At 39.6% G+C, this 24033-nt stretch overlaps 1 pseudogene; it reads left to right on the forward strand.

The window, feature by feature from the left end:
- The first annotated feature begins 11106 nt into the window (after positions 1–11106).
- Positions 11107–14724, forward strand: LOC146568020 (uncharacterized; annotated as a pseudogene).
- Positions 14725–24033: the final 9309 nt, after the last annotated feature.

The following is a 24033-nucleotide window of genomic DNA, read 5'->3' on the forward strand; positions in this document are numbered from 1 at the left end:
TGTTGCTCTGATATCTATAACCCAACCTGCGTTATGATCTGCTGGAGAAACTGCAGAAACTCTGTGTGAGGAAGAAGAAGTAGCGCTAGAATAAAAGCAAACCCCAGCTGGTCGGCTCTTCCATCCTTCCTGCTCAATGGTTGCTTGACAAAGGTGCAGCTGTAATCATAGTGTTTACTTTTTCATTCATTAACTGCATGTCCTCAAACATGATTGGCAATCGGTGTGAATCGTAGATCGTGCGAGTGCTACTTCTGCTCCCTTACATGTTAGACTGAGTTAAGACTGGATGCGTCACTGATTCCCTGCCTTATCTTGAGTTACAAAGTGGTAGCTGCTTGCAGACATCTCTTTGAGTCTTTCTCAGAATATTTCACGCTTTCCATTCATCCAGACTCTGTTGCCACTTTTCTGTCAACTCTCTCTACTATCCTTTCTAATAAAGGCAAAATCCCTAAAATAAATTCTTAAAAGAGAAGTAGGGAAAAAGGTCATGATCTGAAGGATATCGCATTACCTGTCAAAACATGGTGCAGGCAATGTTATGGCACGGGCTACCTGCAGAACCGATGATGTGATTGCAGAAGTGGCAGGATGAATACTAAGCATACAGAGCTGTACTTTCTGCTCCAAATCTGTAAAACAGAGCAGACAGCACTTCACAGTGTAAACTGATAATGACCTAAAATAATAAGCGTTTCTCAAGTCAAAGATATGGGATAATCTTCAATGGACAATTTAGTCATCTGATCTCAAACCAATAGATCAAACTTTCCAGTTACTGAAGACAAAACTGAAGTCAGAGAATCCTGCAAACAAACAACAGCTGAAGGTGGCTGTAATAAAGACTGCTCAGTAAATGCCTAACATCTCTCGAAAATTCAAAAAAAAGTTTTGTTCTGAAGCCTCTGAATTCAAAAATTTTACACTTCAGTCATATGTTGATTTTTTACTTTAAATCCCACTGTGGTGCTGCGTGGAGGCTGTCTTTGCCTTTTTCTTTTAAACACAAAAACAGCTGTGAATGTTTTAAACTTTGTGTTTAGCTTCACAAATCTAAGCAAATTTGAACCTAACTCAGCACTCCTCACAGTGACAAATGACTTTCCTTAACCTGTTGATTTTTGTGTGATTACTCAATATTTCAAACGTAGTAAATCCAAACTGGTTCTTTTTGCGGATAATGGCTTCATCATTTGATGGCTTCCAGCTCACACTGGAGTACTTTGCAGCTGAGTGTGAAGCAGTGGGAAATTAGCAGCTCCAAGTCTGAGGCCATGGTTCTGAGCCAGAAAAGAGTTGAGTGTCCACTCCAGGTCAGGGACGAGTTGGTGCCCCAAGTGGAGGAGTTTAAGTATCTTGATAATGAGCACAGTGAGAGGGGAGCGAGAGACTGACAGATGGACTGGAGTCACGTCTGCAATGATGCGGATGCAGAATTGGCGCATCGGGGTGAAGATAGAGCTGAGCATGAAAGTCGATTCACCAGTCGATCTACGTCCCTACCCTCACCTAATAGGGTAGTGACTGAAAGGCTGAGGTTGCGGATACAAGCGACATGTCCTACCGGAGGAAGCCCAGAAGTACAAACAGCACATGGTGGAGAGATTATATCTCTTAGCTGGCCTGGGAACACCTCAGTGTTTCCCTGGAGGAGCTGAAGTAGGAGGCTGGGGGACAATTGATGAATGGATGATATTAGAGCAGATTTCCTTCTGAATAAAAAAATGAAATTCTTACAAGCAATTACTGCCACCAAAATGAATACAAGCTTCACAGGCAGTAGGGTATATTTCCACAAAAAATATGTTAATTTAATCAGTTAAATGAGGTGAATTATTTGAGCAAGTAAAGCTGCTGCACTGAAATATTTCTAACCACCAATTTCAGCAACAGACCTAAGTAAGACACACATACCTACACACACACACACACACACACACATATACCAGTCCTCCATTTCTCCAAATCACATAACACCTGAACCTCACACACAAACAAACACGGGTGTCCAAAGTGTTAAAGACGAGACCCACCTGCTAATCTCTCAGACAATCTGCCTACTGTAACCGACTTGATATGCAGGGATAACACACACACACTCTCTCTCTCTCACACACACACACATAATTAATGAACACACGTATTACTAGTGCACACACTTGCCACGGGCGCTTTCCACACACGCGGTTTACCCCAGTGTTTCATCCCTCATGGGGTGGAACATGTTCTTTCAGCACAGTGCACCCTCACAGTCCTCACTGAGCTAGCAGCGCTATTACTAATAAGGCAGAAAAATAAATATGGAAAGTCAAATTATACTCTGAGTCATATTGCATTGCGTGTTAAGTTGACACACAATAATAAGTCATTCACGTGTGCTACCGACGGTTTTGATTAATGAAACAGGATGAAAATACTTATTCAATTTAGGCTTTTGGATCCACTCTGAAGGTGACATACAATTTAAAAAAAAATAATATAAAATAAGTAAATCCGTGAAGAAAAAACATTTATTTTTGACGAAGAGGTATGTGGAGTCAGATGAGAGAGCGCTGTGTTTAGAGGAAGGGGATGTTGGAAGGTTGACGAGTGAAACACCAGAACAGGATGCATCGGGGATGTGTCAACGCTGAGCCTGATGGAATAGCTGGCACCCATGCCACAGGGCATACACACACACAGATACAAACACACGCACACAGATTTTGCTGTAGACGGGCAGGCGTCCATCACTCGCATCGCTCCTCTCCTACCTCTCCTAACGCTGGCAAATTAGCAGGAATTTGTTGGGGAGGGCTGATTGTTTTCTCTTTAAACGGGGCTTGTTTTCGCTGGGGAAGTCTCTCTCTTGCATGAATATTGTGTGAATTGAGGTGAATGGAGGCCTTCATGAGCTGCGAGGTGGCTGTGGTCTCTCCTGCCACGCTGCCAGCCACGCGTCCTCTACCACAACTCTCGTGCTGATTGGCCCACCTGGAGGTAGGACTGTGCTTGGGCTTCAGCAAGTTTCAAACTGCAGATGCTTACAGAACGACTTCATTCAAGTGAGTGCAAATAACTGGTTTACCAGTTATTACTGTGTGGATAATTAAATGAATCTTATGTATGTAATGAAATCACAGTTGCCTCAAGATGCTTTAAAATATAAGGTTATAATATAATAATACAGAGAAGACCCCGGCAATCAGTTGAGAAAGCACTTGGCGAAAGTGGGAAAGAGAAACTCCTTTTATCAGGAAGAAATCTCAGACAGAACCAGGCTCAGGGAGGGGCGCCCATCTGCCACGACCGGTTGGAGCTTAGGTGAGGAAGACTGGTTCTTTTCCATGGCATGTCTTTTATCCTGAGTATAATAACAATTAATGATTTAACATGATTTTTTCAAAAGACACACAGAAAAAACTACAAATACCAAATAAGAAAGACAAAGTACAAGAGAAACCTGTTTGGAGTTGCAACTTTGTCAAACTTGGACCTCAGTTCCTGAAATTTAATTAACTTTAAGTAAGGGAAAGACCTTTCGGGGGTATGTCTGTGTAGCTTTTCAGTCATCCAGGTCATGGTAGTCTAAAGTGTTTAAGTTGAAGGCAGTTGAACTTGTTTTGAGACCTTGAAGATGTTTCACCTGTCATCCAAAAGGCTTCTTCAGTTCTAAAACCTGACGGGGAGTCCAAGGTATTTAACTTCTAATGGCGTTACCAATGCGGGGGTGGTCCCGACAACGCCAGAATATGTCAAAATATATTTGTGAGTCACCAGGACATGTCAGAACATATTTGTGAGTTGTGAGGGTCACATGGCTCCAGGTGTGAACAGCACTTAAATTGCCCGTGAAAGGATCTTAAGACTGCTTTAGGTGGCTGATACTTAATGTCATAGCTGAAAGGTTGATTCTGCCCAGAACGTCATTCAGATCTTGGTTCCATCAGTGGAAATTCATGAATTTGCAGGTACAGGAGCTTATTCCTTCAAATGGTTATTGACTGAAATGTTTCCATTGGCCAGCATTAAGTAAAATTTGGATGAATCCAGCCACTATGTCAAAAAGCACCTAGATCCAGTTTGCTATGATTCACTCAGCTGGACAATGGATGTATTAACAGAGCCAAATCTGGCATGGTGAGTCAGCCCTGCTCCCTATTCGTCCCAACAATTTGTCCTTCCAACTGCAAGAGGAAAAACATAATGTACCAGAATGTAATGTAATTAAAACATTGATCTACATGGGTGACATCAAGTCAATTTAAAGTCAAAAAAATGAGCTCCTGATTATTAGTAAAGAGTTGGTACCACTTCTGTTTATGCCCACAATGACTACAAATGAGCCACTGTGCCTTTGAGGTGCACAGGAGATTCTGTACCTTGTCCTTCGATCTTTATTTTTTATTCCCTAATTTAACTGAATTTTAATTGATGCATGCTGTAAGCTAAATGATACTGGACTCTATATCCAGTGTAAATATTTCACATACACTAAAGTGGCTTTAACAGTTAGGTTGATAATGTAACCCTAACAAAGAAAAACTGCAAGAGGTACATTCAGGCATTAAAGTGGGCCGAAATGATCCAGAAAAGCATTTCACTGTGTTCAGCTAATGATGAATTAAATCTTGCAGGCAGTTTATTATAAGATCACTTTTCATTGGCTGCAGGCTGGCATCTTTCCAGCTGATGCTGGTGAGGTGCTGGTTGCATTTGTGATGCAAACGTCAATAAAGTTGTGTTTGGTGTAATTTCAAATGTAGTGTTTGAAACGCTTCAACAAAAATCAACAAAAACTGTTAAAAAAAGGAGCAGTTTTGCATTGAGTTTACTAGATAAATGCAGAGCTTCTGTATTTTCTAGGGACAAAAAGTTAATGTGTGATACTGAGCGAAAAATGAAAGATTGTTTTTAAAGGTAAGACTGCTTAGAAAATAATCTTTCATTTTATAAACTAGAAATTTAAATCTTACATCTAGGGTCATAATTGAAGTTAGATTTTTTTTCCTTTCAATCATAGTGTATCTATACGTGTGTGTGTGGCTCAGGTTGTCAGTTAACGTGCACACTAAAAAAATGTTAGCTCATTTAATAACATGCATATTTTCATTGTAATTTTGTTGCATAAATACAACAAAATTAGGTCAATTTACTGCAATCTAGTTAAAGGAAATTTACTTGACTGGCAGACAGTCGTGGGGCAGCACGGTGGCATGATACTGTGCACGGTTAAACACTGTTGCCTCACAGCAAAAAGGTCCTGAGTTCAATTCCACCATCAGGCCTGGTTTTTCTGTGTGGAGTTTGCATGCGGGCTTCCTCCTACAGTCCAAAGACACGCAGTTAGTGAGCAAAGGTTATTGGAAACTCTAAATTCCCCATAGAGAGTGCAAATGGTTGTCTCTGTCTGTGTGTGAGACTGGCGACCTGTCCACGGTCTACCCTGCCTTTAACTGTAAGACAGTAAACATTCCTCCTGGCTGGCCTGGGAATGCCTTGGTGTTCCCCCAGACAAGAGGAGAGGGAGGTCTGGGCTTCTCTGCTTAGGGTGCTGCCCCTGCGACCTGGCCCCGGATAAGCAAAAGACGATGGATGGTAGACATTGAGTTTATAGCAAGCACATTTTCCTTAAAGGTTATGTAATTGTATAAATGAACCTTTTGATTTTATATATTTTAGTTGCATTTTACTCAAATAATTGGTGGTGAAAAATAATTTTTAGTGCATGCTGGAAACTACAGATATGTTAGGTTAGACTGCTGTGGCATGGAGCAGTTTACAATGATGGATACTGGATTGATGCAGGGCAGACTGTGGTATCCGTGGTCACTGCCAGTTAGATACCGAATAGAAATTTCTGGAAGGATTTTGCAACAGCAAAGATAGTGGTTGAAGAGTAACTTCCAAAAAGTTTTGAAAACCTTATTTTTTTTTATAATAAACAAATCACAGTCACCTCAAAGTGGTTTATATTGTAAACCAAAGACCTTACAATAATACGAAGAAGAAAGTGTACTTTATTGATCCCCGTGGGGAAAATCCCTCTCTGAATTTAACCCATTCACTCAGTGAAGCAGTGGGCAGCCATTGGGCGCCCGGGGAGCAGTGTGTAGGGACGGTACCTTGCTCAGGGGTACCTCAGGGTAGCTGTTCAGGGGAATCGAACCCCCGACCTTCCGATCATGGGGCCACCACTCTACCTACTGAGCTATCCCTGCCCTACAGAGAAGACCTCAACAATCAGACAGCCCTGTATGAGCAAGCACTTGGGGACAGTGAGAAGAAAAAACTCCCTTTTCAAACAGGCAGAAACCTCCGGCAGGCTCAGGGAGGGTTGGCTGTCTGTCGTGGCCGGTTGAGGGTGATGCCTCATGTAACATCTGATCATGTACTGTGAATACAGTTGACTGAATCATAAAGTGTAGTAAACTTTGGTGGAGAAGCAGCATCGTTCAGTCGACCACAGCCTGGACACAAAGAAAGCAAATCTGCTGGAGCTCACAATAAAAGTTATTACATGACTCATTTCTAAGCAAGTCATGTCCACACTGCACCACTGGACCGGAACTTTGGGTTCGCCCACCTCATTCCCATTGAAGCACCAACGTTCTTACAGTAACATCTGTCTAAAGAATGTTTCTTTCTATCAAACTACAAAATTTAACCTATATATTAACAGGGATTATTTATAATGATAAAAATAAAAAAGTTGGTTAATAAAAAAGAGCTATTCCTTAAAAACACAACCAAACACATGCAGTGCACATGACATACTACTTATTCACAAAGCCTTTAGGTTTTTACACTGATATAAAGTCACAAGTAAGACATATTTCTAGGCTTGGAGGACAAATTAATATTTAAAAATAAACAGACACATCTTGACCCTCTTCAGGCCTCTGTGTCAGTCACTCAGCTTGTTTCGCACAGACCGACTCCTGCTCTCTTCTCAAAAATAAAATGCTTCATTTAACTCTCCTTCCCACTCACACAGTTTCATGCATTCACACCTGTGATCTGTCCAGTATCCACCCTTTGCTAATACTAGACACTGAGCAGTAATGTCAGGTTGAGTGCCTTGCTTAAGTGCTGCCCTTTCCCTTATTAAACACATATAGACATATACAGTCCATGACTTGATTTTTGCAGCTCTTTTTGCCGTGTAATAGAAATGTCAGAACTGGATTGCTGAATGTTAGTCTCAGCTAAATCTCAGTTTTTAATGCTGGCGCTAGTTTTCCAGAAAGACCTGCATGCTCGCTGTCATTTTCCCCGTAGTGATCATCCTTTGTGACAGGTGTGTTTACATGTATTCTCCAAGGCAGCTAATGAGAAAAGACTTGGTGGAACATGGCGTTTTGAGAGATTTATGGGTATTTTCCTTCTTACGTGCAGCATACGGAGCAGAGGCCATGCAGTCAGCACAGTCTGAGCGTGAACTGCATCTGCTCTGAGTCAAGCAGGTGGATGTTTACGTGTGTGGCCGCAGAGAACAGAGAGAGTGATATAAAGTCAAAAGAGGCAGGAAGATGATGTGTTGCTGGTGTTTCACTGTTTATGTCTTGTGTCTTCAAGTGTGCCGGTGGTGTTTGTGCAGACCTCTAAATGTGAGTGTGAAGGCTGACCACAGATGAAGTGTCCTCTCTATACAACCATGCAGCTGAATCACAGCAGTTTCAGGCCTCATACACACACACACCCTACCTTCTCTTCCAGTAACAAAAGTTAAAGAAACAAACATGCTGCTTCTCAGTCATGCCGCGATGTCCCCATAGAACTAAGCGTGCACATTTCTTTCACCCCGGCTTTTACTTCCAATTGTAACTTAATCATTTTGCCCTTAACAGAGCCAGCTCATTTTTTTACCACCTTGGTTTATTTTTACTCAGTTCTTTAACAGTAAATTGATGCCAAACTAATATTCAGCCACGCTTAGCTTTATTTAGGAAGTGCCATCTCTCTTCTCAAACAAAACATTATTTTGAGAGAAAGATCTTTCTGCTGTTTAGTTTTCTACAGTTTATTCTATCTATTCACAGCAACTGAGAAATACTTACCTCTAACATTAATGGAGCCTCATTTCTTCAAAGGGACAGAAAAGGTGATAGAGAGAAGTAAGACAAGTAAGTAAGATAAGATAGGAGAGAGCAGAAAGGAGTGCCCGATCTGGCTTCCCACACCTCCCCGCTGGATCGGGCTGTACGCTCTACCTCCCCACTGCCTCCCAGAAAAGGGAAGAAGAGCAGAGGGGAGAAGAGCGGAACGTTTTTCTTTCCTATTCTTTCATTCCTCCTTTTAGTTTCACTACCATGAGGTTATTTATCACTTAACTCATACAGCATTCAAATACAGCATTTAATATACATTTATATAGTTGCAGGTTTAAGCTGCTAATAATCCTGACATCTTGGAAATATACAGTACTGTGTAAAAATCTCAAACTAGCAAGGCAAAAACGGACTTTTTGCAATTTTGAAGACCTTGAAAGTCAAAATTTGGTATGCTTTCTTAAGTCTCTCAGGGAAGCTTTCTTGTAATTTCTTCACATAGGCAGGAATAGCTCTCCAAAGTTCTTAAAGAACATTTAACGCTCTTCTTTTGATGGCAGCTGCGTTCTTTTCCATTCTCTGATAAGACAATCCCACACTTCTTCAACAATGTTGAGGTCCGGGCCCTGTGGAGGCCAATCCCTGACTGGTATTGTTCCATTGCATCTGTTTCTATCCAGGTATGCTTTTACTGAACTGGCAGTGTGTTTGGAATCATTGTAACGCTGAAAAATGAAGCTACTTCCAATTGCTTGTGATGGATCAAAATGTGACGGTAGCTTCTGCCTTCATAATTTAATCTGTTTTGATTTAATTAATTAATAAGATCCTGAACACCGCTGGCTGAAGTGCAGCCACGAACCATGACATGACAGTGTTGTATAGATGCTGGGGACACTTGCTTTCGTGCCTTTCTCCTGACCTCTTAAATTTAGACGATGATTTGAACCAAAACCTTCAAATTTGGATTAATCACATCACTGGACTTGTTGCCACTGATTGTCAGGCCAGCTCTTGTGTAATTTGGCATACCTCAGCTCTTTCTCCCCGTTTCCCCTTCTTTAAGAATGAGTGTTTTTAATGAGGCTTCAGTAAACAGTAGATGGATCAGCTGAATAGCCAGATTCATCTCTCAGTTGCTTGTCAGGTCTTTGCTGAAGCTTTACATATTTCTAAAGGACATGACTTTCAGATCGTTCATCTACTGTGGATATTTTTGTGTGTGTTATGTTTGGCATTTTTAGAGCAATGGGAACAAATATGTTTTTGCAATGGGCTGCTGGTAGCAAAGGGCCTAAAGATACAATGTAAATGTAGTTCTTAGCTAAGTTGTGCAGACAACACTGCTCCACGGCTTTTTTATGCTTGAAATTATCCATAGATTGATGTTAAGTGGCTGACCAATCAAACAATCTCAATTCTTCTGACAATTTTTAGGTACAAGAACTGTACTGAATGAACTAGAAGTCAAATAAAAACTTTCAATAACCTTCACAAAGCCTGGAGAACTCTTGCTCAAGAAGCTCTGGCTCCTTGGAAGCATGAAAAATGAGGGCTATTTAAACGGCGTTTTGCACAGTACTGTTTAATAGAAAGAAGATCCAGGAAGCATTCAAGCCATAATGCAAAACCAAAGTGAAAATAGAAGCCACTCTTATTTTATTGATCACTTAAAAATTACAATACTGCCATCTGGACATCGAATGGACCATCACTTGTGTTTTTTATGGTGACAAACACAATCAAAGTTCACATTTAGCAGCTCACACATTTGAAATGTGAGACGCGTCTATTAATTTATTTTTAAACATAACCTGACTACATCCACCTCCAGGTGTTTCACGGCGACCGTCCATCAAGCACTCAGTGTGGCAGCAGCTGCTGCAGCTGGACCACTGCAGGAACCAGCTGTGTGCATGTGTGTGTGCGTTTGCATGTGTGTGTGTGTCCTTCCAGCCAGCTGTGAGGAGAGTGAGAGGTCTTTTCCACCAAAGTCAGCAGCACCTGGGCCAGCTCAGGGCAGGACCAGCAGCCAGACCAGGCCACCCAGCTTATCCTGTGGACTATTAGTCCCAGACTGTCTATTGTTGTTTTAAGCAAAAATCCCCCTCAGATACTTTTACATCGCTCATCAGTCTGCAACGCTCAGTGCATTCCACAGGTTCATATGAGATGCAGTGCTGTGATTCATGCTTTAGGACCCACCTTGCCTGAACCTGCTCCCCTGATAAGCATGCAGAGAATGAGCTATACATTATATAAGCATGTAGAAAGAGCATTACCTTTTCTAAGACGAGAGACTAAGAGCTGGCCTCTGACTCTGCATCCTCTGTGTGGCCACCTATGGCATCCTAATGCGTCATCAATATTCAGCACATATGGCTTACAATAATAAGATAAATCATACTTTGGATAGAAACATAATCAGTTAACACACATAATCAATTATTTGTTTAGATCTTGTTGCAGGGTATTCTGGCTCAGGATCACCTGCTTGCAACATGTAATCCTGCAGGCACAGACGATAGGAACTGAATTATGAAATCACATGTTTATTTTTTGAAGGTTCTTGTGTGTTTGCTAGAATTTATGGTGAAATGCAGGCGTGAAATGGACGAGAGGTTTGGATATCAGAAGTGGTCTGAAGAAAGGCATCGTGGAGAACTTGCAGTCTGGTTTAGCGATGATGTAGAACTGGGTATCTACAAATGATTTATCTTATGCATGCAGAATGGCAGCTATTCAATGTTGCTATTGAATGTTAGTTCAAATAATCAAAATTCCTCCACAATTTTGGAAATCTTACCACTGAACAGCATGACTAATGGTCTCGGTCGTTCTCATTTCAGATGTCACATATTTACTTGTGTAGTACATGAATTTCCATAGGGTGGTGTCTTGAATCTGAAGATATGAGTCGGACACTTGCATTTTGCAACGTTTATGCTCCCTGGCATGTTTTAGTGATCATCTTAGATATACTGAATGCCTGCAAAAAAACAGTCTGCTCATATTTTGTGTCTACTCGCCCTTTGTCAGTAAAAGGCCCTCCTCTTTCCACTTCATAGCCAAGATGTTGACCAATGAGGATGAGACAAATGATAGATCTACCACAGTTACCACAGAGGCTGAAAATCTGAATAGCTCTATATCACATTGTTATCATTGTGAGCTTCAGATCAGTCTATTGACCTTGAAGGAGAGGTAAATAATTCTGGACATGCTCCTGTCTTAGTGAATTTCCATAGCTGTGTTTGATGCTGCAAAAGCACTTACAGTACAGGTGTAACATAAGTGCAAGTATGTGATTTTTAGGAAAATGAACCTCTGTTCCATCCATTGGTGACATGTTGGCCTACACTGAAAAAATGGGAATTGGCAGGCTTTTGAATTTGCACAAATGAATTTAGTTAATGCTACACAAGCCTCTCATGTTTCCCTTATTTACATGATTAAATAAAGTACCATTTATTTATAAACAATACTGAGACTACTCATTTTTCTTGCATTGATTTAAAGTGACTAAATTAGAATACTAAAACCATTGTAATCATGTTTGACCACAACCGGAAATGATGCAATATATTCAAAGACAACAACTAAATGTGATTGGATAATAAGACCTACCTTATCCAATAAGACAACAACATAATTTAAGGACAGCGCAATTGACCGCCAGATTCTGGAAGACTGTTCAGCCGCATGCAACCTTTGGCACTGAGTCAGGCATAGTGAGAAGGTAAGTAATTTAAATACATTTGTTTTAGTTGGGTACGTTTTCACAGAATTGTTGTAGTGCATGCTATATGAAACGTAATCTGTAATGCATCTACATGTTGTTTTTACAGTGCTAGCTAAAGTTGGTATTAGCTTTGTGGCTAAAGCTGAAAAATATTAACGAATTGCACATAGTCGGGAGAAAGCAGCTGTTGTCGATCAGATATGGAATTTATGCATGTGACAGAGAGCACTGACGTTTTTGATGGCTTAGCAAGTTAAAACGTCACTGAGAGAGCGCAATAGTGTTTGTGTTACTCGTGCTAGCTATGGCTACAGTGGGTAATTAGTCTGGCTCTAACCGTCAGAGTTTCAGAAGCTGGGAGGGCCACAGTGCCATACCTTAATTCTTGCTGATGACATGCACTCAAGTTATAATAAGCATCCTGCCACCTTAGACGTGGGTTTGAGAACCTGTACCCATAAATGCCAAATCATTTTTCCATTTAGTCATTGTTTTAGGTGAAGTGTCACTTACTTGACTATTCTATCGGTCATGCCCAAATAATACAGCAGATATCTACAAGGAGATAAGTTTGTTCAACAGACTATGTCTTATTAAGTGATGTATTGTGAATTTTCCAACATCGGCCCAAAACAAATTAGGACCCTTTCCCCCCCTCTTTTTTTCTAGTTTGTGTAGAACATATGTGAGCTGCTTCTCAAAACATTATGTATAAATGAGGGAAAGATTGGTACTTTAAAGAAACCATTGATGCTCTTCTGGACTGGAATACCTTTCTTCAATTAAAATTAATGTTTTTTGTGATGGTGGAATTTTTACCTTTATGATTACAGAAGTCAAAACATCAGATGATGATAGCTTACCATCTAAACTCCCCATCTCTTGGCAAGTCTGAATTAGAGGGCTCAGCTGTATCGGCCTTTCTAGTGGATTTGCTTAAAGAGGAGATAGCTTAAGTCATTAGGTACATATTCCCTGACATTCTAGAGGTCAACCTTGCACAGTGTGTGACATTAAAGGGCATAACTTATAGAAATGGAATGGTACTGGCCCAAAGGGCAGCAGGTAGATTGCCAGAATACTGAAAAACCATATCTGCATTGTACCACAGCATATTCTACATTGTCAGAGAGCTTGGTGGCTGGTACAGAGAGCACGACAGAGCTTTTGAGCTCCGCCCAGTATCCACAAGAATATTCACTCTCGCTTTGCTCTGTGAACTCCTTGATACTTATCCATTGGTTGACTATGAGATTGGATCAGTCCACATTGTGACTTTAAAAAGGCATATAGAAATAAAAGGTGTTCATATAAGTGTAATAGGTTCAGTCGCATGTATTTCATTAGATAAATTCTTCTTTTTTATGTCTGATCTTTATAACTTTGAGTATTGGGTATGGATAGTTTTATGAAAACTAAACTGAAATGATTCTTTCTGAATGTCTGATATTTAATTCTTTTTTTCCTACAGAGTCCTATGGGGAGTCCTATGGTCCTAAAGACTGTTTTGGCTGACGGAACCTGTCGAAGGCTCACTCTCTAATGGAGCGCCTGAATCAACTGAGGATCTCATCGCTGAAGTCAAGAGACAGTGTTGTCTTCAGGGCAGTTTCAGACTTCAGTTTATGGATTCCTTGTTTGGGAATGAGTTTCTTAACCTTACCTCAGTTTCAGAAGTAGCAGACAAGGGGACTCTTAAAGCTATTGACATGTCAAAGCCCACCACATGGATATAAAAAAGAGTAAAAGAGTTGGTGAAACTCAAGATGGAAAAGACTTTTTCATACAGAAGACATGAAGTTGTTCGTGATGCACCAATGGTGGAGGCTTTCATGGCAAGATGGCCTGCTCTATTTGATTTCCATGAGGTAAGGTTTGCCTCATACACGGTGTTCTTGTGGTATTAGCCTAAAATGGTTAAGGCACAGTTGTTATTTGACAGCCCATTTCTTCAGCATGAGTGATTGAGGCCTTCTTCCAGGTATTAAACCTTTGAAGCTCATTTCTCTGTGCTCATGTTTTCAGATCAACGCTGAGTTTAAGAGAATTGCCACTATCCCCCCTCAAACAAAGTTCCTGGCTCAGCTGGATCTCCACTTGGACAACCTGGTGAAGTTGGTCAACAGAAGAGGAGAGCTTGGACTAATACTGAAAAGAATTGTGGCATAAATGGATAATGTAAGTGATAAAGCCTCAACATTCACTTAACATGATCCTCTTTGGATGAAATTTTACAATTGTGGAAGATTTCAAATGTTTTCCCATGATAAATTCTCTCATTTTGTATTTTTACATCTGCTTGTTTTTTTAACCTTCACTTTGTCAACTTATTATTAATTGCCAGTAAACCTATTATTAATTTGTGTGCCTTTACTTTAAAAACATTCATGTAAAGTACACTATTAAAACTTAAATGAAGGACAAGAGCTGAATGAAGATGCTAATTACATACATTTCATTTCAGTGTGAAGATGTTGATGCTGAGTGTGTCAAGGGAGTGTGTATCTACATGGGTGAAGACCCTGGCATGCTTATCCAGGAGTTATGTGGTATGTACTTGTCTTTTTTTTTTTTTTTTTTTTTTTTTGGACTTTCCACAGTGTGTCATATTACTTACTTGGAAATGACTAACATGGCTTCTTTTTTACAGGGCATGGAAGAACGTGCCATCAGTGAGACTGTTGAAGACACCACTGTTTGAATTTATCTTCTTAAAGAGCAAGCTTCAGCAGATGAACAAGAGTTGTCCTTGCAGGCATCAGGGTGGCGAAGACTTTGGATAATGTAGCATTTGCTGTGATAATGCTATTTGGACTAATGTATGCATTAAACCTTGCCTACCCTGCTGACCTTCGCTGCAACTTTGACGTTTTCCAGAAGGTTTTCATGGAACTGGATGGAGCTAAACTCTCTAAAGTTCTTGCTTTCAAAAACCATCTGTTTCATTGAAAAGTCAAAGACTGCACTTCTGCAATTCTTTGCAGTTTTTCATTTTGTGTTCAGTAACGTTATACTGCTTATGTTTTTATTGCTTTCCCCTCGTGTGACTGCAATGCAGGATAATTTTTCCTTTTGGTATCATGTTGTAAGAAATTTCTACTGACGATTTTTAGCAATATGTTCTAAGTCAACCTTAATGTCCTGCTTACATGTTTAAAATGAAGATTAAAATTCATGTAGGTGTTTGGTATTAGTTATGTAACAATGTCATTTAAGGCTCAACTTAGTTGAAATCTTATACAGGTAAATACATGTACAGAAGCTGAAACTGTTGTCAAATAACACACAAGTTATATTTGGGTAAATCTGTTTATTCATAAAAGCGTGTTGCTTTTTTTCAGGTAGTCTTAATTTAGTTTACATTTTCAATTGTGTAATTAATACAAATGTTATATGTAAGAGATGACGGGATCATCTATAAGCACTTTCTTTTATTTGCTGCTGAGGTCAGTTTTTTGTGAAATATTTGCAAATATATTCTCAAACTAACTTTTTCTTTTAGTTATTTCTGCAGGCTATCTTTAAAAATGTGTTAACAAGTTTATATGGATGCGATTTTGGACTTGTTCATGGCAGAATTGCTGCTTTCACTGCTGTTACAGTTTAATAAAGGTGAATTGTTCAGTAGCACTCACAGTCTTTGCCTTTTTTGTCAATAATAATCAGTTAATATTTCAATTGAAAAAATTAAGTAGGATTTAAAGCCATAATTTGTGTTGCAGGAACATAATTGCAATGTGTTTACATTACATAATATCATTGCGTACCACTGGCAAATAAAAATAAGTTGGTGTTAAACATTAAAATATATTGACATTATGCAATACATTTATATTATGATAATAGATTAATATTAGTACATCAAACATGATTTTTTAAAGTAATCTGATGTAAATAAAATACTTTGATCTGACAAGCATTAATTACTTGAGGGAAAGTGGAAAATTAAGTCAGTCATACTTATTCATATTATGTGGGACCGATGTACACAATAAAATCAAGTAAATTGAAAGAACTTTTTTTTTCAGTGTACCACTAAAATTCCATTCGTGACGCTGCTGTTAAATACATCATTATTATCATGACAGAAAGAAATTCAAATCCCACCTTGAGTTAGGAGAAGTAACCTGCTGCATTTTAAACAGAGGAAGAGAATTGTTGCTTAACCAGACGTCACCCCTGCACGGGCTAAGGCAGCTTTCAGCCTGATCCCCAAGCCGCGAAAACCCTCGCTAAGAGAAAGAGCAGCTTTACAGCAGGATTAGAGCCCCGTCTACCTTTTCCTCCTTTTTCTTTTCTGTCTCGCTCTCTCTTCTTTCTACCTAGGACAAACATAACATAGCCTGCTATTCATGTCACATCTTGCCAGTAGCCATCACCTCGATGGGAGCCAGTGCTCCACGCACGGTCTGGTGTTGAGTTCCACCAATAGGGGCAGGTTACCAGCTCCCACTGCCAACAATGTCCATAGAGTGCAAATGTTTATTTTAAAAGTTATGTTCGAGTATTGATTTTATTTCATTTTCCCTCCTCCTAGGCCGCCTGCTCTTGGCTCAGGTAAAGTGCCTGTCCATCATGAGGTTTTCCTGCTGGAGCCAGGCATGTTGTCTGTCTCATAAAAGCCGCTACTATAGTATAATGTAGCCCCGTGCCCCGAAATGTCCGCCTTTCCTCTCCAAGCACGCTGAGCTTCCACTGAGGATGTGTGTGTGTAGTGTGTGGGCCCTGTCCAAGAAAAATATGTTAGGGGGCCTCATGTCTTATAATAGTCTGGACATAGAATATCTCACCTACTAGCAGGAAAAATATAACAGTTAACATTAATACCCGATATGTCTCTTTACCCACTTATCTTATTTTATATACTGACCCTGTATTTGTATTCAATTAGCTTTAAATGGGTGTATGTTTAATATATGGAGTCACACTAACATTCTCTGTTCCCAAAACATATAGCATAAAATATATTATCTTTCGCTTCCTGTCTGAAGTGCGGCTCACTTTCCACCGTGTTCGTGCTTTCTGGAGCAGGTTATTGCTTTTGAAAAAGACAGAAAAAGATCCAAAATAGCTCGCGCGCAAGACATGAGCCAGACGTCCTGTCATTCCCCGCAGCACTCCTGAAGCGAGGCAGACGATAACTACGATAAGTCTGAAGATGAAAGCGGACAGCAGCAGGTATAAAGGTCACTGTGTTAGCTGCTCTGTTTCAAAGTCCGCAAACATTTCTACAGCTTGTTAAAAACACACTTGGGTTTGAGTAGTTCCAAATGAAATCAATCCTCAGTATAAGTGCTTTGTTTGTTTAATTGGCAGCATTTTCAGATGACGAATTATTCGAAACTGCCCGTGGCCTCAGGACCATTAGATTAAGTTTATCTACTAGACAGAGTTTAGACCGTCCAAAGTTTAAGTGGCATAAAAAAGTTTATGAACCCTCTGGAATGTTTCTGTTTGTGCAAAAGTTTTGAGACACCCTTCAAATTTTTATAGTTGGCTTCCAAGAAGCCAGACTTTCATCTAACTTTTAAAGTAGTCTTGAGCCAGACCACTGTTCTCCAGGCTTTCACAGGGTCTTTGGCTGCTTTTTCATTCAGTTTCAGTCCAATCGTTTTACCTGATTATTTTCAGATGAATGTTTTTTGTTTGTTTGGCCACTAATATTGACTTATGACTCATTCAAGCTAATGCAACCAGCGACAAACCAGTGTTGTGTACACATAAATAAGGTAACCTAGCAAAAACAAAGCTTAAATGCCAAATTAGACAAGATTTGGATTTAAAATCTGTGGCAACAGGTCTTAAGGAGTAATGAATCCAAATTTGATATTTCTGGTTGGTTTGTTCTGGAGTAGTACAGCCATCTGTAAAACACAGCCGAGCGTTTGGCGCTGCATTTCGGCCAGCGGTGTTGGGGATTTTGTCAAAACTGAAGGAATGCAGAAATGCACCATCAGATTTTGATCCACCATGCAATACCATCTGGAAGGAGTTTGGCTCACTTCAGTTTTCAGCATGACAATGATCCCAAACACATTGCCAGTGTGGTAAAGGCATACCTGGATAGAGACACACAATCTGATAGAATACTATCAGACATGGACTCCCCCACCCCCTGCCTCCAGCCAAGAACTCAACATTATTGAAGCTGTGTGAGATCTTCTTTATAGAAAACAACGAAAACAGTGGCCAGTTTCCAATGAAGAGCGTTGGACTGTTCCTAAAGAAAAAAATGGCAAGAAAGTTTGCCTAAGAGATTCCAAGTTTTATTGAAGAATCAAGGTTTTATACCAAATGCCGACTCTCAAGCTCAACAGAATTGTGCAAACTCTGTTTTGCCTTATATATTTCACCTATGTTTGGATGTTTCAGTAACTCACTTTACCTGTTTCCTATTTTCCCTAGGTTTAAAGGCCAGAAACACCTTGATAACGATCATATTGTTATAGACAGGCGAGTGAAGAGTTTGAGAAGTGGTAAGACTCTTACGACGCTCCAAGCAATAGTGATTTTATCTCCTAAAACCTGTCAGAGAAAGGACATCCCACAAACTGGTGATAGGATGATGGGGAATGGTGCTGAAAGAAGCGTGTTCCACAGTCGTTTCAGCTCATCCTAAAGGATCTGCTGCATATTTAGCATCATGTAGAGTCCATACGTTGGCAAGGTTTTTGATTGCTGATTTCAATGCGTAAGCCACAAATGAAAGCCAGAATGCTGTTGATGGCAGAATATTTTTGCTTGCAAATTCCTGGATGAGAATGAGTGCAGATGTGAATAGTTTTAGCAAAGCACACATCTAATGTTGGCTTTCCTGCTGCTACTTTTGGAAAATTAGGTTCTGCTTCAGTGAGGAAAATGCACTTTTTATTTAGTAAAATATGAATAGCAGATGAGACATTTAAGAATATCTTGTGTCATTTAGAGAATGTAATAACTGTTAATGACTTATCCAATTTATGTCATTTTAGGATACTGTTATAGGTTTATACAGTAATTTGCTGGAACATATTGTAATTCCATTTTACAGTTATGCAGACTTTTTGCACATACAGTGGGTAAAATAAGTGTTGAACACGTCGCAAATTTTGTAAATAAATATATTTTGTAAAGGCGCTATTGACATTAAAATCTTACCAAATGTTGATAACAAACAATCCAATCCACACATGCAGAGAAATCAAACCATAGATGCCCATAAATTAAATTATGTGTGCTGATGAGAAATGACGCACAGAAAAAGTACTGAACATGCTTACTAAATTGTATTTAATAGTTTGTACAAAAGCCTTTGTTGGTGATTACAGCTTCAAGATGCCTCCTGTATGGAGAAACCAGTCGCATCAGGTGTGATTTTGGTTCATCCTTCAGATCCTGAATTCTCCATGGTCCCATTGATGAACTCTGAGCGTTAGCTCTTTACATAGAATTTCAACTGGCTTGACGACAGGTGATTTATTTTCTTTTAATTTCTGAAACAAATTGAGAGTTTTATTGACTGTGTGTTTGGGATTATTGTCTTGGTGAAATGTCCATCCTCGTTTCATCTTCATTATCCTGGTAAATGGCAGCAGACTTCATCAAGAATGTCTTGGTAAATTTTTACATTCATCCTTCTTTCCTTTTTACGAAGTGTGCCAGTGCCGTATGGTACAAAAAACAGCCCCACGCAATGATGTTCCCACCTCCAAACTTTAATATCGGTTTGGGGTTTTTGGGGTGAAATGCAGTGTCTTTTGCGTCTAAAGACTACACTGCACCAGACTATATTCTCCCAGTATTTTAGACTTGTCAGGCATGTCTAAATGTTGTTCAGCAAACTTTAAACATGCTTCAACTTGCTTTCTCTTTACCAATGGAGTCTTGCGTGGTAAGTGTGCTGATTCCAGGTCCTTCCGTAGCTCTCCACAAGTGGTCTTTGGCTCTTGGACAGCTCTTGTGATAATTCTTTTCACTCCTCTGTCTTAAGTCTTGTGGGAAGCACTTGTGGGGGCCGGTTTATGGTGAAATAATGTTTGTTCCACTTCTGGATTATGGCCAAAACAGTGCTCACTGGAAACTTCAGTAGTCTAGAAATTCTTTTGTAACCAATTCCACCAGTATATTTTGCAACAATAAGGCTGTTATGGTCATGAGAGTGCTCATTGGTTTTACCAATCAATGAGACACCTTTTTATAGGCCATCAGTTGGGACTGAACCAGCTGATGTTAATTTACACTAAGCAGCAGGATTGCTTTCAGCTGGTCTCATGACTTTCCGCATCTCCTTTTCTAATTGTGATCAGTACTTTTTCCCTGTCATGTGTCTTGCAGACATGTGTCTTGCAGACATGCGGTCATGTGTCTGCTAACCAAGTGACATTAACTGGTCGGCCATTTTGGATATGTAATAAGTAGGTAAGAAATCTACTAAACATTATGTAGATGAGATAAACTATGGCAACTATCAGGAAACGTATATATTCCCTCTCATAGGAAGTAAATGGACTGATTCTTATATAGCGCTTTTCTACTCTCCTGAAGAACTCAAAGTGCTCTATACAACATGCCACAATCACTATACTTAGTGCTTCCTAACATTCATACTCTGATGGATGCATCGGAGAGCTATTGGGGTTAGTATCGTGCCCAGGGATACTTGACACGCAAACTGGAGGAGCCAGGGATTGAACCACTAACCTTCCGATCAGTAGGTGACCTAATCTACTCGAGCTACAGCCACTCACATGTAAGAATAGGAAGTAAAACACTTTCATGACTAGCATCTTGCTCGTTATGTGGAGAAACTGGGTAAGGGAGGACAGAAGATGGATCTTAACTTACACCCTCCAAGTGTGTTTCCTGGTACTGTGAAGTTTAGCCCTCTAAAAAGTAATTTTAAATTATATCGACTAGCCCCTCCACAACCCTGACAAGGAAAAGCAGAAGAGGATGGATGTATGGATATTAAGCCCTACAAAAGTACAAGCATATAGGTGTTGTGTTGGGGAAAAAAGTAGTGATAATTTCTATGTAAAGTATATATTGGATGTGATCACTACCGATACTGGCGGACAGCTCTTGAACAAGGTGCAGATAACATCACGTGCAAACTATACTTATTTTACCCAATGTAGTTTTATGGCCATTGTGTCCCCAATGGATCTCCTGCTTATAATGCAACCTCGCTGTTCGCCCACAACACGAGAAAAAAGACAAAATAAATTTGATGCTCAGTGTTTGAATTTCTTAGTGATTTGCAGTAATGCCAACATTGTTTTTATTGAGCCAGTGATTCTTTTGTTATATTGGTGTCTCATGCAGTTATGGCACAAAGGGAAACAATGTTGAGTTGGCACTAGGGCAGAGTTTGGAATGAACTGTGGACTATTAAATGCATTTACAGTACAGTACAGAAGACTGTATGTGGAAACGCAAGCATGCGTTCGGCCACAGCTGCAGTATATGCATGCCATACAGCCATCCAAACACAGTGCACAGAGAGATATACAAAGAAATACAGAGTATGTCTACACTGAAAATAAAGACTAATGAGTTAGTAAATGATATTCTTTTCTTTGGAAGGGGATTTCAGCTATCGCAAGACAGATTTTTTCAACCATCACAAAATACCATCCAATCTCTTTTTAAATAAATCATTTAGAATGAAAATAATTTCCAATTGTACTCCCTAAATCTGATTAGTTTACTTGTCTTGGCATAAATACCCAGCGCAATACTTCTCATATCTAAGCACTGGCTCATAAATTGAGCAATTATGGCGTCAAAAATTGCTGTTTGGTCTGCTGCTGAAGCTTATAAACCTATCAGGCGCGGTCTTAAACAATCTAAGAGTCCCTGCGTTATGCCCTCTTAGCTTCTCATTTTCCCCAACATTTAGAGCTAAAACTGTGTGAGAGTCCATCTGAAACAGCTCTGATGAAACTGTAGTGAAAAATGCTCATATTTCTGTATGTCTCCTGAAGTTAAACTTCTGCAAAAACTATGTTTCTTTAAAACTGTTTGAGGTAACCAGGTGGAATTTGCTTCCAAATGAACTCAATAAAGGAATCCAAGACACTTACTGTGCCAGAGAGCATTAAAAAGTCATTATAATTTGTCATGGTGTCCAGGAGGAGTGGTGTTATCATCGTCTTCCCTTTAAGTACAGCAGGCTGTCTAATTTTCACAAAATCAAGACAGAGCTGCTGGAAAACAGAGCACCAAATTAAGTGATTCTTCAGCAGTAAAAACATTAAAGAAAAACTAAACCAGAAACAGGAACTGCAGACGCTTTTAAATATAGTAGGTGCACAATGAATTTCTGGAACAAGGCCTCAAACTTTTGAATTTTGAAAGAGGTTTTAAAATTGAGGTAAGGGTGGTGAGATGAGCTTTCACAAAATAAATAAATACATTTTCACACTGCAAAGATGTTCTTTGAGTAAATATAAATGTCTAGTCATCATTTGGTTCAATGGCAGGTTAAAAAAAAGGTTTATTCATATATTTTTTTCTTTCCCATAATTATCCAAGTAGATTGTTTCAGTGTGAGTTGTCCAGTTTGGGAGATATCAGCTGTATAAATTCCTGTTTTTCTTCATTAATATAATGAAGCATGATAAAAAAAAAGAAAAATATCACCTTGTAACTCGGAAAAATAATCAAATCAACAAATCTTATTCTGAGCAGCTTTGTAATGGAACAACTTTCTTTCTACAGTCTACATACGTCTACATCCAAAGTGTGGAGCATGGTGACATTTCACGCGCAGTGGAAGTTGTCTAGACAAATGCGAGAAGATGATCTTGAATGGAGACTGTGAAATTTAAATCAGGTTATATTAAGTATTGTTGGTGAATGAACCCTTAGTCTTAGAAATGCGGAAAAATGGTCACATGGCCAAATGAGTCATGGTCAGGGATCAGGCTCCTTTAGAACAGAAAGTTAGAAGTGGTGAATAAAGTGTTTCATACATGTAAAACTATAAGTAATTCACTGTGCCCTTCATTGTCACTGGATTGCAACTGAAGGCACATCCCTGGGAAATTTCCGATGAATATATAAGAATAAGTGAGGGAAGACCAAGTGGCAAACTTGGACAACAACTGCAGTTCCTCAAGTGGCCACTTGGGGCTGAATAAGTCCCCATAGACTCCCATGTTCAAAAGGCCAATCTTAACAGCATTTAAAAGCATATTTACATCTGGGTACAAAAACTAGTTTTGACCTCTATGGATAGCTTCCCTCTAAAAGCTCTGTTCAGTGGTGTGGCCACTCATGTTCGGGTGAAATCTGACCGATTTGCAAATCAAAAAACTCATAAATACTGTGTTTTGCATCCGATTGCCTCAAGGCCTTATGACATCCTCCACACTATGCACTTGAACATATAAACGTGATGAGCACCTCTTTCATTGAATTTTGAGTGTTTTAATCAACTTTGGGAACACTAAAGAAATGGAGTGTGGGTGCACACAACCTGACAGCTAGCTATAGCCAATCAGTACCTGCTAGGCCTCACCTACGCTACCTAGAACTAGACCTCTCCACCTTGTTTGTGAATTTTTGAGCACTTTTAGTTAAATTGTCTAACTAAAAATGTAGATGGCTGTCCAGTTAATTGTACATAAATCTTACAAAAAGTCTGTTGCTCAGTTTTTGCGGCATGAAATTCTAGTATTTTATTAGCTAGCTGGCTAGCTAGCTAGCTAGCTAGCTAGATGCTCTGTATGAAATCATAAAAAATCACAAATTTTTATGTTATCATTCTAATTCTGAATAGGTTATTACTTCCTCATTTGTCACTTAAAATAATATTAATAAAAAAAATTACGTTATAGCTAACTTTTATTTGTCTCTATGGCACAGACACCAAAAATGGCAGACTAAGTTTCAAAAAGAAAGAACACAAAAAAAATTGAAGGCAACACAGCAAGAGAGTAGTGGGAGGTGCTTTGCTGAATGGGATGTGGCTCATTACCTTTTAATCAGATATTAGCCAGCCACTGATGGGAGAATTTAGGAGCAATTATGTGTGCTAACCAACTGACATGACTCACTGGCACAAAGAAACACTGGCTCTTTAGAGCTGGCACAGCGGCTCTGGTCACAGAGCAGGAAACGCACATATACGTACAAACATTCATGCTCCATGCAAGCTGAAGAGCCGACGCTTGATTAAAAATGATAATGATGGGCAGTACTGGATTCTGCAATGCATGCTGTTGGTCTTTGTTCAAGATGGATGGAAACAGCTGATGACTTCTAGCTGAAGGC

The sequence above is a fragment of the Mchenga conophoros genome, linkage group LG8 (genome assembly GCF_057382185.1).
Source record: "Mchenga conophoros isolate Kocher_MC1m ecotype Shallow Benthic linkage group LG8, M_conophoros_male_GT1.1, whole genome shotgun sequence".
Classification (NCBI taxonomy): domain Eukaryota; kingdom Metazoa; phylum Chordata; class Actinopteri; order Cichliformes; family Cichlidae; genus Mchenga; species Mchenga conophoros.